The sequence below is a fragment of the Cydia pomonella genome, chromosome 20 (genome assembly GCF_033807575.1).
Source record: "Cydia pomonella isolate Wapato2018A chromosome 20, ilCydPomo1, whole genome shotgun sequence".
Lineage (NCBI taxonomy): Eukaryota > Metazoa > Arthropoda > Insecta > Lepidoptera > Tortricidae > Cydia > Cydia pomonella.
Window position 1 is genome coordinate 15,924,378 of NC_084722.1, and position 14,526 is coordinate 15,938,903.

The 14,526-nt window shown below is 35.3% G+C and overlaps 1 protein-coding gene and 1 long non-coding RNA gene across 6 annotated transcripts in view; one reads left to right on the top strand and one right to left on the bottom strand.

Annotated features, from left to right (window-relative positions):
* LOC133528862 (uncharacterized) overlaps nucleotides 1–9,934 on the bottom strand; it is a 455,073-nt gene extending 445,139 nt beyond the window's left edge. Inside the window, exon 1 of the long non-coding RNA XR_009801065.1 lies at nucleotides 8,965–9,934. This is a non-coding gene — a long non-coding RNA (uncharacterized LOC133528862). The remainder of the gene's footprint in view (nucleotides 1–8,964) is intronic.
* Nucleotides 1–14,526, top strand: part of LOC133528835 (homeobox protein cut) — a 200,226-nt gene that overhangs the window by 142,486 nt on the left and 43,214 nt on the right. The window lies entirely within an intron of this gene.

Here is a 14,526-nt window from a genome sequence, read left to right on the forward strand (position 1 = left end):
GAGAAGCCTGAGAAAGCTTTTAAAAAGTACTACTATAAACGCAAAATATGAAAATGGTACGGTTTGTTTTGTTGGAATTCATATTTTCAATTCAAATCAATACGTCTTTTAACAATGCGATGCGACATACCGCAGAGTGGAACTTTTTCCGCCTGAAAGTTGTGTCCCTTCCGCTTTGTGCGGCAATCATATATTTGTAAGGATGCTCCGCTGCCGACCGTACTCTGATTTCCGAAGCGCTTTGATACCAACTTTTAAGCAGCATTTTGACGTATATTGCATTTCCGCGTACGTTTAATTTCATATTTGTTTTAGAATAGTTCGCCGTAAATCTCATAGGGAAATTCAGTTGGGTTTGCGATTAAACGTCACACGATCGCGCCAATAACACTTAAGTCCTAGTTATTTCTATTGTGTGCACCCCAGCGATCGCCCCTCGAAAAAATAATAAATTATTTTAGTTAGTATGCAAATACGAGTCGATATTTTAAGCAACCCCATTGTTGCATGTTCGATGTCTATGGTTTGGACTTTTTTTAAATTGGAGCGCGTTCGGATTCGGCTCCGGATTCTTGTTGTTTGAGAACCCTAAAAATTATCGGTTCGCCGACCCTTAAACGGTAATCTAGATCTGTGTGTGTGTGTGCGGCAATGATATTTAATTCGAAGGGTAGAATATTCACATCGATTTTAATTTTATGCGCGCATCCCGTCTCCGAGTGTTAGCTATCTGTTTTTTATGTAAATACTCGATCTCTTATTCAGATGAGCGGCCATTTTGCCTTTTCCTTTTGCGTTCCGATTTATTGTTTAGACGTTTGAGAATTTTTATGAAGATGCGTTCCGTTTCACGCAGTTGTGAAATCATGTCTCGGTGTTTATGTGTTGTGCATTAGTTTTGTGGGACGCCGTTTTATGGGTGTTTTAATGGTGTCACTTTAATTTCGTATAAATATTTCTTAATCGATTAAACCACATTTTATATTTCCCTCTCCTCGTGCAAGATAGTCCTAAATATATACTCTAGCAAGCCACCTTCCCGTAGAAATTGGCGGCAAATTTGAAAAATATAGGCGCGAAGGATCGATATCTCATACAAATTTTGAATTTCGCGCCTATTTCTACTGACAAACTTGGTTTGCCAGAGTATACCTTCTAGAATAGAAGACCCCGTTCTAGAATTTGAGATACTGACTTTCGTAAAGTTCTAGTTTTTCTAATAGTTAATAGTGGAAAAATTGCGATATACGTCTTCATAAATCTAAATGGATAGATATCTCCACTTTAATATGGATCCCAATACGCGCGTTGTCAAGCATGAATACGCAAATATGACTATATGGATCCATATAAATATTCACATTAATGCACACCCCAGGCGTTACCGCAAAATTAATATACGGGCTTCGTCAAAAATCATTATATTTTATGGGAGGCCAAAATAAATGACGCTTATACGGTTGTCTGTGAAAGTTTATATTCAAATTTGCCGTCCGTAGGTCCGTCTCCGAGGATCAATTTACATATTTTCACAGGTTTCCACGATCACGCTTGACGCCCGCTTCGATCCAAATCGACCATAGACAATGTTCTAAATTCAAATTATTTACGGTGCGTTCGAATTCATTTGTTTTGTTTCTGCGGTAAAGTTTGGACGTTCGTATTTCGAATGCCGTGGCGAGGTATCGTTGTGTTTTGAAATGGATGCTCGCAAAGTCGTATCCAAGTTGATTCTTTAGTTGTAAAACTGACCTTGACTTAAGCTGATAAAGTTCAATTCCGCTTAAACGCAAAGGCCTGATAACGGACCTGCGAAAGTTCATCCACCATTTGACCTAATTAGTATCAAAATTTCCAGCCAGTGTTTTCGCGGCAATAGACAACATCAACTTTATTTTCTTTTAAAACATAATTAAGCTCGGGACAATGAAAATTTCAATTATTTCGAACAAAACGAGAAACTAAATAACGAGGGTGCGCTCAAAGAGGAACAAATAAATAAACATATTTGTCTTAATATGGCGGCATACAACCCGCAAATTAATTCCAAAGGAAACCGAATGTCAAAAATAACTTGACGACACAAAGAAAACGTATTTGCTTTTAATTTAATTAATGTTTGTTTGGTAGGCAGTTGTTTGTATTGTAACGTATCGGGCGATTTGTGTGCACACCAACGCACACATGTATAGCTTTTCTTACATTTATTACAAAAACATACAATCATAAATAACAATACCTCATTCACTTCTGAAGATAGGTACCTATAATGTATTTCGATTAAAAAGATATTAAACGTAATGTAATCAAGTATTTGTACATATGTCGAGACAACATTATGTCTAAATATATTTTGAATTTTGACAGTCTTGCCAATATAAAGGATTCCAAACTAACTATAGACATAAAAGGTAATTTCCGCACGCTGTCAACCGAGCCCCTCCACACGCAAAACTAATACAAAACTAAACCCAACCAAACTAAAATCAAATCAAAACTTCTCCAAAATCGATTCCCAAACGCTAAGCGCATTAATATTACAAAATTTGATTATCCTATAAAAGATTCGGTCCATAAAACTCATAGTTGTAGTGCCGAATATACGAATTAGACCCCCTCCCCCTCCGCCCCACACCCTAGCACCCGTTCGGTTGCCATTCATTTTCATAATAAAATGGCAACAAACGGCTCAGGTAACAAAATATGAAGAGAGAATCGAGATTTATACGAACGCGATCTTATTTTGATAAATGTTACGATATTTCGGTTGGGGAAAAACATCTTCGGTCTTATAGCTATGGTGCTGGCTGATTACAATTGGCGATTTAAAAAAAACTTTCTGGTATAAAAAGTGTTGAGGACTACAAAGTCCTGTTCTAATTAGATAAAAAGAGCGTGTGTGACACTGGCTGAATTTAAACGATTCCACTGATAAAAAATATAGCGTTCTAATTCTAAATTTGAAATATCAGCCGCCACACCTCGCAGCCGGAGGAAGGGCCCAATCAATCTGTCTGTATGAGATACAGCCTCAAAATCTAACTATTGTTCACGAATAGGGAAATTTCCATTTGGATTTATTCATTTGTCTAGCCCATTGTCGGCATCCCGGCGATTTGAGTTATTGTAAACTGCTTATTGCAATATTTTGATCATCGGGTGAGTTTGAATTCCGAAGGTTCCAAGTTGCCAGTGACGAAAAATTGCCACTTAGAAAGTTGCAAATTGATATTAAATTAAACGGATTGAAATTAATAATCGACTGGAATATTAATTCGATTATAAATCCGATCATAACGGCGTCCGTAAAATCCGCCATTGTAATAAATTTAACGACGAATACCGATAAGAATCGTTGACGCAATTTTCATAGATACGACTCAATTAACAATTGGTTTCAATCGGGGTGCCGTCTTGGTACAATAAAGTGCCTCCCCGGGGTGGCTGTATTATTTCTGTTTGTAATATTGCGGTGTCAATTACGCATATTGAAGTGAGAGAATATATTACTGGCAGCTTTGTCATGCCGTTTTATACGCCGTCTTATCGATTTTGTCTATGGAGCCTTCGCACGCTTATAGCTGTCATTTAGGCGCGGCTTCTGCGAAACAATAAGCTGTCTATGGTTTATTAAAAATGTTGGAAACGTTTGACATGTGGGTCAAAAATGTTTGCAAATAGTCGCGTCCTTTCTGTTAACCTTATAAAAAGTAACGATTTGGATACATCTTTCTAAGACTTTTATCATACTTTTAAGAAGGTTTTAATACCTATGTCTATAAAGTAAGAAAATTAGGCTACAAAAACCGTTAATCTTAACTCATAGTAAAAAAGTTTTTGACCGTGTGTGTAAACATTGTTAAGCGTAATTTAAACAAATCAAACACTCAATCATATTGAACAAGCTTTTACCCCAAATAAGTAAACAAACAAACCAACAATAACCCAATTGTGGTTACGAAAAAAAAACGTCACCCTAACATTATTAATATCAATCTATCAATAATGTTCAATAGAGGCGCGAGCAATTGATCAATAACCGATAAAAAATACCCTATTTCCTCCCCTTATCTATGGTTGTTGTGATTCGAATAGAGACGTCTATTGAATTATTTATTTTTAATCGATTGTATCGGTATCGAATCGGATTAATAGGGCATTCAGTTATGGGGTTGACGCGTCATCGATAAGAATAAATGTATTTAATTAATTCTATTGAGGTTTTATCCTTTTTACGTACATTCACATTGTATCTGATTATTGAATTGTATTTTTGAAAATAAGCAAAAATATTAGTCATTTTTACATATTTTCTAACTAATAAGGGTGTATCATAAATAAAATACTAACCAGTATGTAGGTATTCAATGTATTTGTTAAGGAAAGTAACATAACATTTGTTTTTAATCCATAATCCTTTTAATAAGTAATTGTACTCAACTTTGTTAAACTCCCCAAACCCCGATCTTTACATAAATAACGTAATTCTTCGATTCGAATTCGAGCCATTATACCCTAGTAACTCAACGTCTCAACCTCGTCATAAGACTCAGATCCACATACTTAATTGTCCCCCCCAAACAATAGGGTGGGGGAGATAGAAATCGTATGTTTTCGGGACAATTCGTTCGTGAAATCGTCTCCGATAAGAATTAACGGCTGTGTACTAATTGAATCTACAATTGATTTCTGTGTGTGTGTTCTAATTGATTTGTAGATGTGTGCGTTCGTTAAATAGTGTTTGTTTTGAGATGTGAATATTGTGACAGACGTTTGTTTCGAAGGGCTTTGATTTCTTCGGTTGGTTGCGAAAATATCATTTTAAATTTTAGGCACGTGTAAGTATCACTTTCACATTAATATTTTTATTGCCTTTGCTTGTTTTATATTTTTGTTTAACGTTATGTGTGTCCTTAGCAATGTAGAGAAAAGTGAATACAGCAAAATGTGTAAAATAGAAGACGCTTTTGGAGCAATTTTGTTCTAGAAAATACTTCTTCTTTTAAAATATGGCTTCCATCAAATCTATGATGATTTTGCCTATGTCAAGTTTCGTTGTAAGTTTTAAGTGTGCTCGTAGAGCATGACGTTGTCCGGTAGTTGCTTGTAGTAAAGATACAGCTGGACTTTACTAAAAGCCGGGATGGATTGCCGGGTGTTTATTAAAACATGGTTAAACGCGTTTCAAGACTAGTTTTTCATTAGCTGCACACTTCCACGTTAGTTCACTGCATAATAAGCTATCAATATTACACTTTGAACAACATGAATGAGCAAAACACAAAAAAATATTCTCGAGACGTCTTCGCCATCTTGAATCTCAGCAACAACCTCAAAAAATACTTCAATTTAAACCTCGAAAATTGTCGCTGTCTTTGGAACTTTTCTGTCACCTCACCTCATCGAAAATTCCAAAAACAATACAAAAGGGGAACGCGAATTTCAGAATAATGGTATTTATATGCTACATTGGTTCCCAGGGAAATCACTAAGTTCACAGCGACACGGTTCTAAGTGAGCGCACCCTGGATCCTTTTACTACCTTCCCGCGTTAAGAAGGGTGAATATTATTTTGGTTTATTAGTTTTCTGGTAAAGTGTAGTTTGAGCATATTTTGGATCTGAAAATGAATATTGCATTGGGTTTAATCAATCGGCGTACATATAGACTTATATATTTCTAACGGCCCGATTCGAAGAATGAGATACGATAATAAGTTCTGGTTTAGATAAATTCTCTTAGATAAGTACCGTTTGTATGACGTATAATTGACAGAAGCAGCTCGATTCGGGCACTTTGACGTTAGAAATATCGTAGATAGATCTTATTGGGATCACAGCGGAATCGAAACAAACGTCAATTTTGACATGTAGTAGTACTAGTAAACTCTTTATTGTACAAAAATACATATTAAAAGTAACATACAATTAGTAAGAAGTACAAAGGCGAACTTATCCCTTTGAGGATGACATGTCGTTTAGTTATCGATTTTTTAAAGATTTTTCCAAAATCTTAAACGTGTCTTAATCATTCTTCGAATCGGACCGAAAAAGCTAGAATAAAATTATTAACACAAAGGCCTAAGTTCTCCGAGGTCTAAAATTACTTCATTTTAGAGAACCGTACATTGAGGACGCACTAATAATTGAATTCGGTTATTAAATGCCAAATTACTACCTAAAAAATACAAAATTGTTTTTTTTTTTCAATCAAGTCCTCCCCTGGAGTTGCAGGCGTACATAGGCTACGGATACTGCTTACACTACGGATACTGCTACATTAATCAGGCAGGCCGTATGCTTGTTTGCCACCGACGTAGTATAAAAAAAGTTAAGTCTTGGGAGACAATGACAAAAATAATAACAATACATACAGAATTATTATAAAAATACATAAATGCAATAACGAACAAAAAAAAACTCAAAAATAAACTGTAAAATAAATAACTAAATCAATGTAAATGATAAGTATGAAATTGAAGTGTGACTATAAAGCTGTACAATGTAGAGTTTCAATATCATACCGAACCGTTTGTTCCTACGCAATCGTCTATAATAGTGGTACTTGGCCCTTCGCACTATGGTTAGCAGTCGTTTGACGAGCTTAAATAGCTGTCGATTCGACCGTTATATTCTATTGCACAATTGATTCCACATTTGAAAATAAACGTATGAATTCGGATTTCGAACGCAAACATAAGGGAGAAGTGATCGCCCATACAAAAAGAGAAAACGTTTTTCAACTTCTAAATATTATACATTCTCCAAGATTTTTTATATGTTATTGACACAATACAGAACTAGGTTTATCGGTTTTCCTTTTTTTTCAAAACTTACAAAACATAAAACTTTTTTTTAATAATGGAACCTATAAACCAAGAATATATTATGCTGAAGCGATCAACATCAAAATCAAAGTGATTTGTTAAGATTTAGTTAGTGGAAACCGTTTTCTCGTTACAAAAACTTCTCTTAATAGGGTTGTTTCCATCTACAAATCTTAGGGCAGAATTGTATCCTAATAAATTCTTTTGGATTATAAGAACATGTTAAACTACTTTTAGGGGACCTATAATGACCATATTTTTGTAAATATTGAATTTAGAAATATCTTTTGGCACACGTCACGTGACCAAACTCGAAACTTCTTTGAAGATCCTGATGACGTCACAACTCTCGGATTGACACTGTTGGCAGTTAGGCGATAAACAACAAATGACAAATGTCAGTTGACAGCTCATATCTTCTACGTGTGTATGTAGTTATGTGTCAAACCGTAAACTGTGACGTCACACAATTTTCAAAGACTGTTTTGGGCGCGAAAACATCTGTCAAAATCTATTGTGTTAATTTAACATATTTAATGCCGTTTTTAGTATAAAAGTTGAATTTTAGGGCAACTTTTAGTTAATATAGAACGTAATTGAAGCGTTTCAAAAAATTGGAAACAACCCTATTTACAGTTCCTATAAGAGTATAATTATATACATATTTAAACGCAATGTCATTCTTCTAAAATCAAAAGCAATACCCTTTGAAGTCCCTAAATATGAATTCCCAATACACGCAAGGTTACCGTCGCATTAAAAAATCGATATCAAAAGAGCTCACAATTAAGACCGTCGCATCCCTCAAATATCAAGACGTCATAAAACACTGCAAAATAAATCGATCCTTAAAGCTATAGAAACAAGGGTGATTTAAGCTTGGCAACAGCAGATAGTAATACAAAAATGGGGAAGGGAGAGGCAATTTGGGCAATATGCAAAGGGTGGGTGATTAGGCCGTGTGTGGCGATGCGCGTCTTATGCCCGCATTACCCTTTCCTTCCGATAGCTGCCTTTGTGCACTTATCTGGGTTCTGTGACGTCACATAGTCGCCGACGTTCTTCTGGGTCCTTTGATTTGTGGGCCGTGACGTTTGGTGATTAGCAGTGATCGGAACTATGGGAGTAAAAATTTAACAAAACTTATCAAGCGGACGTAAAATATTCGAATATCTATGAATGTAAATATTTTTATGGCTGTAAGTACTATACTATTCCTATCCCTATGAACATGAATATTTTTAGAGCTGTATGCACTATTTTATGTCCGTTTAACAAGTTTTGTTAAAGTTTTACTCCCATAGTTCCGATCACTGGTGATTAGGAGTGATATTGGAAATATCAAAGCGCTGGTGGCGTAGCGGTAAGAGCGTGCGACTTGCAATCCGGAGGTCGCGGGTTCAAACCCCGGCTCGTACCAATGAGTTTTTAGGAACTTATGTAAATATAAATAAATAAATAAATATTATAGGACATTATTACACAAATTGACTAAGTCCCACAGTAAGCTCAATAAGGCTTGTGTTGAGGGTACTTAGACAACGATATATATAATATATAAATATTTATAAATACTTAAATACATAGAAAACACCCATGACTCATGAACAAATATCCATGCTCATCACACGAATAAATGCCCTTACCAGGATTTGAACCCGGGACCATCGGCTTCGTAGGCAGGGTCACTACCCACTAGGCCAGACCGGTTGTCAAGTAAAAACATAAAACAGCGAATGTCCTTACAAAAGTATTCACTATGAAATGGGTCCGCCATTTTACACGTTTACGTCCAAATGCCGGGGTAATTCGTCCACATTCTGTGATCATTTCAACGCTATGGCGGCGCAATTATAAATAAAATTGACATTAATTGCGGTTATTCTTAATGTGGGTTAGCTGTTTCTAGGAATGCTGTGGTACAGTCGGCTTCCATTCATTTCCAAATAGATATTATATATTAAAATATATTAATATATAATGAAAACTAAATTATGAAAATTAATATCATTTCAAATATTGTAAGCTCAAGAAGGCTTGTGTTGTGGGTACTCAGACAACGATATATATAATATACAAATACTGAAATACATAGAAAACACCCATGACTCAGGAACAAATATCTGTGCTCATCACACAAATAAATGCCCTTACCAGGATTCGAACCCAGGACCATCGGCTTCATAGGCAGGGTCACTACACACTAGGCCAGACCGATCGTCAATTATAAAAAAATTTTTCTTAAGACTTATTTCGAATTAACAATTAATTTTACGTCTAAAATTAAATATGTAATGTGCAAACATGTTATTAAAAAAAATAAGGTCACTTCTTTAATATACCTTACTTACATCTGCACTCACAAAAAGGGTTTTCACATTTCAATAAAAAAACAATTAGCACAAACTTAATCAGTAGATATTAAGTTTTCTATTACACGTACTTCAAACACGCACTTACTAGGAGAATAATGGTCTGTCAACTATGATTAGCACCCATACAAGAGCCATACAAAAATACCATACAACAAGCAATTATCACATCGCAACTCAGCGCGGCCACTCGTTCAAAGACGCCGCGTTTTTTCCGCTCACAATTACGCGCTTTAATAACTCCGCTATTAAACCCATGTGATATCGTAGTTATGAATATGATATGAGAATTTACTTATTTAATTTCAATTGAATTTTTCCAACTAATAATTTGGACATATGAAATGAAGCATGAAGATGATGATAGTATTTCATCAAGAAATAATTTAAGATAGGTTGTAAAATTGTTTATTAAAAAACTGGTTAAGTGCGAAACGTAATTACACCGAATACCTACTAGAGTCTAACTAAGCTAACTCTGCAGTGACTTGAATAAAAGAAAGAACTCACTTCCTGCAAATTTATTCCCAGTCGACTATAGCTTGGATCTTTCACAGCTGCGCTACGGTCGTAGCGCTCCGTCGTAGCCGATTACATGGGTTTCTCGGTATGTAGTGGAAATGCTTCGTAGAGGCAAAACGACAAGGTGTTTAATTACGACACCTAATTACTACTCTGAATGGGTTAAATCAAGAATATAGACATCTTTTAGGTAAGCATGCTCCATCCTAAACTACATTGGGATTGTGATCAAATGCTTACTATTTCCGAATTAAAAATAAATTAATAAAAGTTTTAATAGGATTGCATGCAAGCAAAGTAAGCTTGATTTTGTTAAATGTTTTATCCCTTTCTTACAAATACATAAGTCAATGTGACAAATAAAGACAAACGATTCATAGCTAATTCTGGCCAATAACGCGTTTATGTGTAACGCCATTAGGCGTTTATTTTTGATTCGTTCTATCTACTAATATTTTCTTTGCCCACGACTATGACGCTAGTACGAAAGTGCCGTAATACGTTACGCGAAGCGAGCTTAGTGGTAATGGTTATGGGTTCAATTCCTGACTAGATAATTTCTAAATTGAGTTGATAGAATAATACAATTAGAATGGGAATCTTAGTTCATTTATTAGGTATACAGTAAGTTTAAGTGCCATAAAAAACCTAGTGGTAAGATAAGTATGTATCAGATTGCAATCTACAAGATGACCCAAAAATAAGTAGAATTTTTTTTTTTACTATTTTCCTTACTGACTCATATATTTACATATTTTGCAAAAAAATCATTAGACTAAGAATAAGTACGATCGAAATGCACGTGCAAATTATAATAAGTTGTTGACAAAAATTTAATTTTGGTACAAGCTTTTATCGCTGACTGTACTTTTCTTTCCACAACTAATACTCATCAAGACAATTCTAAACACCCCAAACACAATATGGTTGAGTTGTTTTATCACATAGTTTTATCAGATCAGCTCGATGTGTCCATAATATTGCATTGTCACCCGACTTAGGTATGCAAATTCTCAGTTTCATCGGAAACCGGGAAGTGGGTCAAATTTAACTTGCAAGATTTTACCCGTACCTACATACATAGTTACATACATATATTCTTCCTCGCGTTGTCCCGGCATATTGCCACGGCTCATGGGAGCCTGGGGTCCGCTTGACAACTAATCCCAAGATTTGGCGTAGGCACTAGTTTTTTACGAAAGCGACTGCCACCTGGCCTTCCAGCCCAGAGGGTAAACTAGGCCTTGTTGGGATTAGTCCGGTTTCCTCACGATGTTTTCCTCCACCGAAAAACGACTGGTAAATATGAAATAATATTTCGTACATAAGTTCCGAAAAAACTCATTGGTACGCGCCGGGGTTTGAACCCGCGACCTCCGGATTACAAGTCGCACGCTCTTACCGCTAGGCCACCAGCGCTCTCACATACATATAGTTACATACATTGCAAGTTAAATAAAAGCTTGAAAAAAATGGCATCATATTGATATCAAAATATAAGTTCGGGTTGGCCTCCAGGTATGTGTGGAGATCTTAAAAGATCCCGTATGCCCGTATCCCCCTGTTTGCTCCTTAATGTTTTATTACTGTGTGCTTAGTCTAATTGCAAAACTCGGCTAATGACTAATATCGAATTGTCTTCGTTCGCCCCTTCGTTAAGCTGCGTCCCCACTTGAGTCGGCACGTGAAATTGTCGATTTTTTTAAAGGTACTGTTTTTATATAGTAAAATGTACTGTGATAATTCGTAGAAAAATTAAGTGATATTAATATTTTCATTAGGGTACACACCGATTATTATAGGTAAAAAACTTAAGTAAGTCACCTGTTGTATGTAGTTGTGACGTGTTCGAATAGACAATACATGTTTAAAAGACACGCACAAACAAAACAAATGTCTATTCGAACACGTCACAACTACATACTTAAGTTTTTTACCTATATTATGATTTGAAACAGTTTATGTTTTAAATGTAAAGTATTTAACACAAAAATAAGTACGATAAAAATATACTTACTAAGTAATAGGGCAACCATACTCATAAATCAAAAATATTCTATTAAATACCTTATACACGATATAGATTTTTTTTTGTTTCTGTTTAGCCTGATGGTTGACTGGTAGAGAATGCCTTTAGGCATTAAGTTCGCCATTTGTACTTTATTTGTTATATTGTGCAATAAAATTTAAATAAATAAATATTAATAGAATGTAGGGCCCTGACTTCTTATAAAAAAAATGAAAAATCGAAACAGGATTTTACAACCCTATCAAGCTTATAAAATTCCGCTGAATTTCAGTAAATATCGCAACAAAATCCCTCATTAATAACCCGCAAAACAAAACAACCAATCCGAATTCCGAAACTTAAAAAGCAGTAGTGCCAACCGAGCGAAACGTCATAATTCCATCAATTTCCGGGCTGGCAACACCGGGGAAGTCATCGAGTACGCGCCAGTTGTCAAGCCGAGCAAAGGTTTGGCTGTTTGCTTTGATTCCATTGCCTCGCCATGACAAAAAGTTAATACCAGAGTTTCGATGTTCCAAATGAGCGTGTCTTTGGTGCGCGGAAATTACATATCTCGATGACTGCGACAGAAATGTGCGATTATTTCGAAATTAATTTAGAATTTGTCGTAAATATTGCGAATTTTGTATCAGCTATTTAGAAGGAAAATCTAAGCAATAAAATTCGTATCTAACGTAATGAAATAGTGAAAAACATTTGTAGTGATTTAAGGATATGCGACTTGCTTGTAGACATCATAAAATAAACTTTTAAGGCAAATTTTCGTACTTTATCTTTATAGGTGGTCCGTCTGCTCGTTTGCCTCCTCTACCTAAAAAAAAAAACTTTTTACTTCTTAAAATCTAGAAAATAAAAGTCTTACAAAAATGTCCATGTACCTATGTAGCCAAATCGTTAACTTAATTTTGCAATGTCTACAAAAAATTTAGCAGTTTTCCTGTAGGTTTTGACCGAGATTGTAGATTTTTCCAGCTTGTACATACATAAATTATATATGTAAAGTACATAGGTATTCGCCCACATTCTAAAACTAAACTCTAATTATCATAGACAACGAAACCAGTGACGTCACGACACGCAACCATAACCTTACCGAAAACTCGCGCCGTCCATATCGCACACTTAAATTACAACTAGAAAGTTGGACACATAAATTAAGCAGAAATGTGATGGAGACCAGATAGCGAGTCGAAGCGGAATTAAAATAATTATCTTGATTGCAGTTTTGGGAAGCGCGGCTAGCTGCAGTGCAATGCAATTGGAATAGGAAAAACGTGGAGGTTTTAATAGATAGTGGCGCCAGTATACATGATAAGTTAGGAAGGTAACTGGTAAAACTATTCAGTTAAAGTTCGCGTTTGAAGAGTCCATGGAAGTGCAGTGTACATTGTAAAGTCAACATATCTTGAAAAATAACGTTTAATCAGAAATAGAATTATATGATAATAGTAATTTGGGTAACAAGACAGCAAAGTTCGATATTTCTTCGAGATCATACTCAAAATATTAAGCCATGCAAGCGAGAAATTATACATGTAATACACGGCCAAACCGCTTATTGTTTTTTTTTTTTTATATTATTGGACATTATTACACAAATTGACTAAGTCCCACAGTAAGCTCAATAAGGCTTGTGTTGAGGGTACTTAGACAACGATATATATAATATATAAATATTTATAAATACTTAAATACATAGAAAACACCCATGACTCAGGAACAAATATCCATGCTCATCACACGAATGCCCTTACCAGGATTTGAACCCGGGACCATCGGCTTCATAGGCAGGGTCACTACCCACTAGGCCAGACCGGTCGTCATTTCCTAATTATGTTGAGGCTACTTAAGCACTTCTTTATATATAAATAACATGTAAGTACCTGAAAATGTAAACAAGTGAATTATATGTTTTGTCCACTTAATATAATACATCTTTCTGTCACTACATTTCTGAATAAAGTACTCGCAGCAAACATTTCGTGGCTTGTTTAAATATAAAACCTTATTCGGCCTTTTAATTGCACCGAAACAATAATTTATAGTTGCTTGCACTTTTTTCCACCGCCGTAGCTTCGGCCGTTATTCAAAATTATCTACCACGATATCAGGCAACACCCCGACCAAACTTGATGATATATGCGCCCTAACAACGTAAGAAACGAAATTCTCGCCATTTTTTCCTTAATCCCAAGTGACGTGTACAATTTAATCACAGACTACGAAAATTTTGCAGCATTTTTACGGCTGGCAACACCTTAATGAACATTTCGTACTGGTCAGTAATACATTAACTTTGTTATACCGAATTAAAGCTCTCTTAATACTCATAAAACGCCGCTTCTTTTTTTTTCTTTGAATTCTTTATTCGAATCTAAATACTAGTTTAACTTTAAATCAGGAACAATATCGACCCTTCAGTGATGTGAAGTTAGAACCACAACAAGCAAAACTTAGTTTTCCATTCAGTTTTATAACTGCAAACGATAGACAGGCTATAAATGAGGTTTCAAACTTATAATTGCTTCATTTCGAAGTCGGGAACGACTATTGCATACGGATTGTCTATGCCATAATTTATTTTCAGGTACAATATTTTTATAAGTCCATTTAAAACGAAGAATTCCTTTTCTACCAACATCCATTAAAGACTTGCTAATCATTTATAAATTATGAAATTCAATGAAGCCAATATGGTAAAAAGTCTATAAGCAAGCAACCCTTATCTACGTCTATAATCTATGGCCACGATTGCCAACTTAACGGTGAAACTTCAA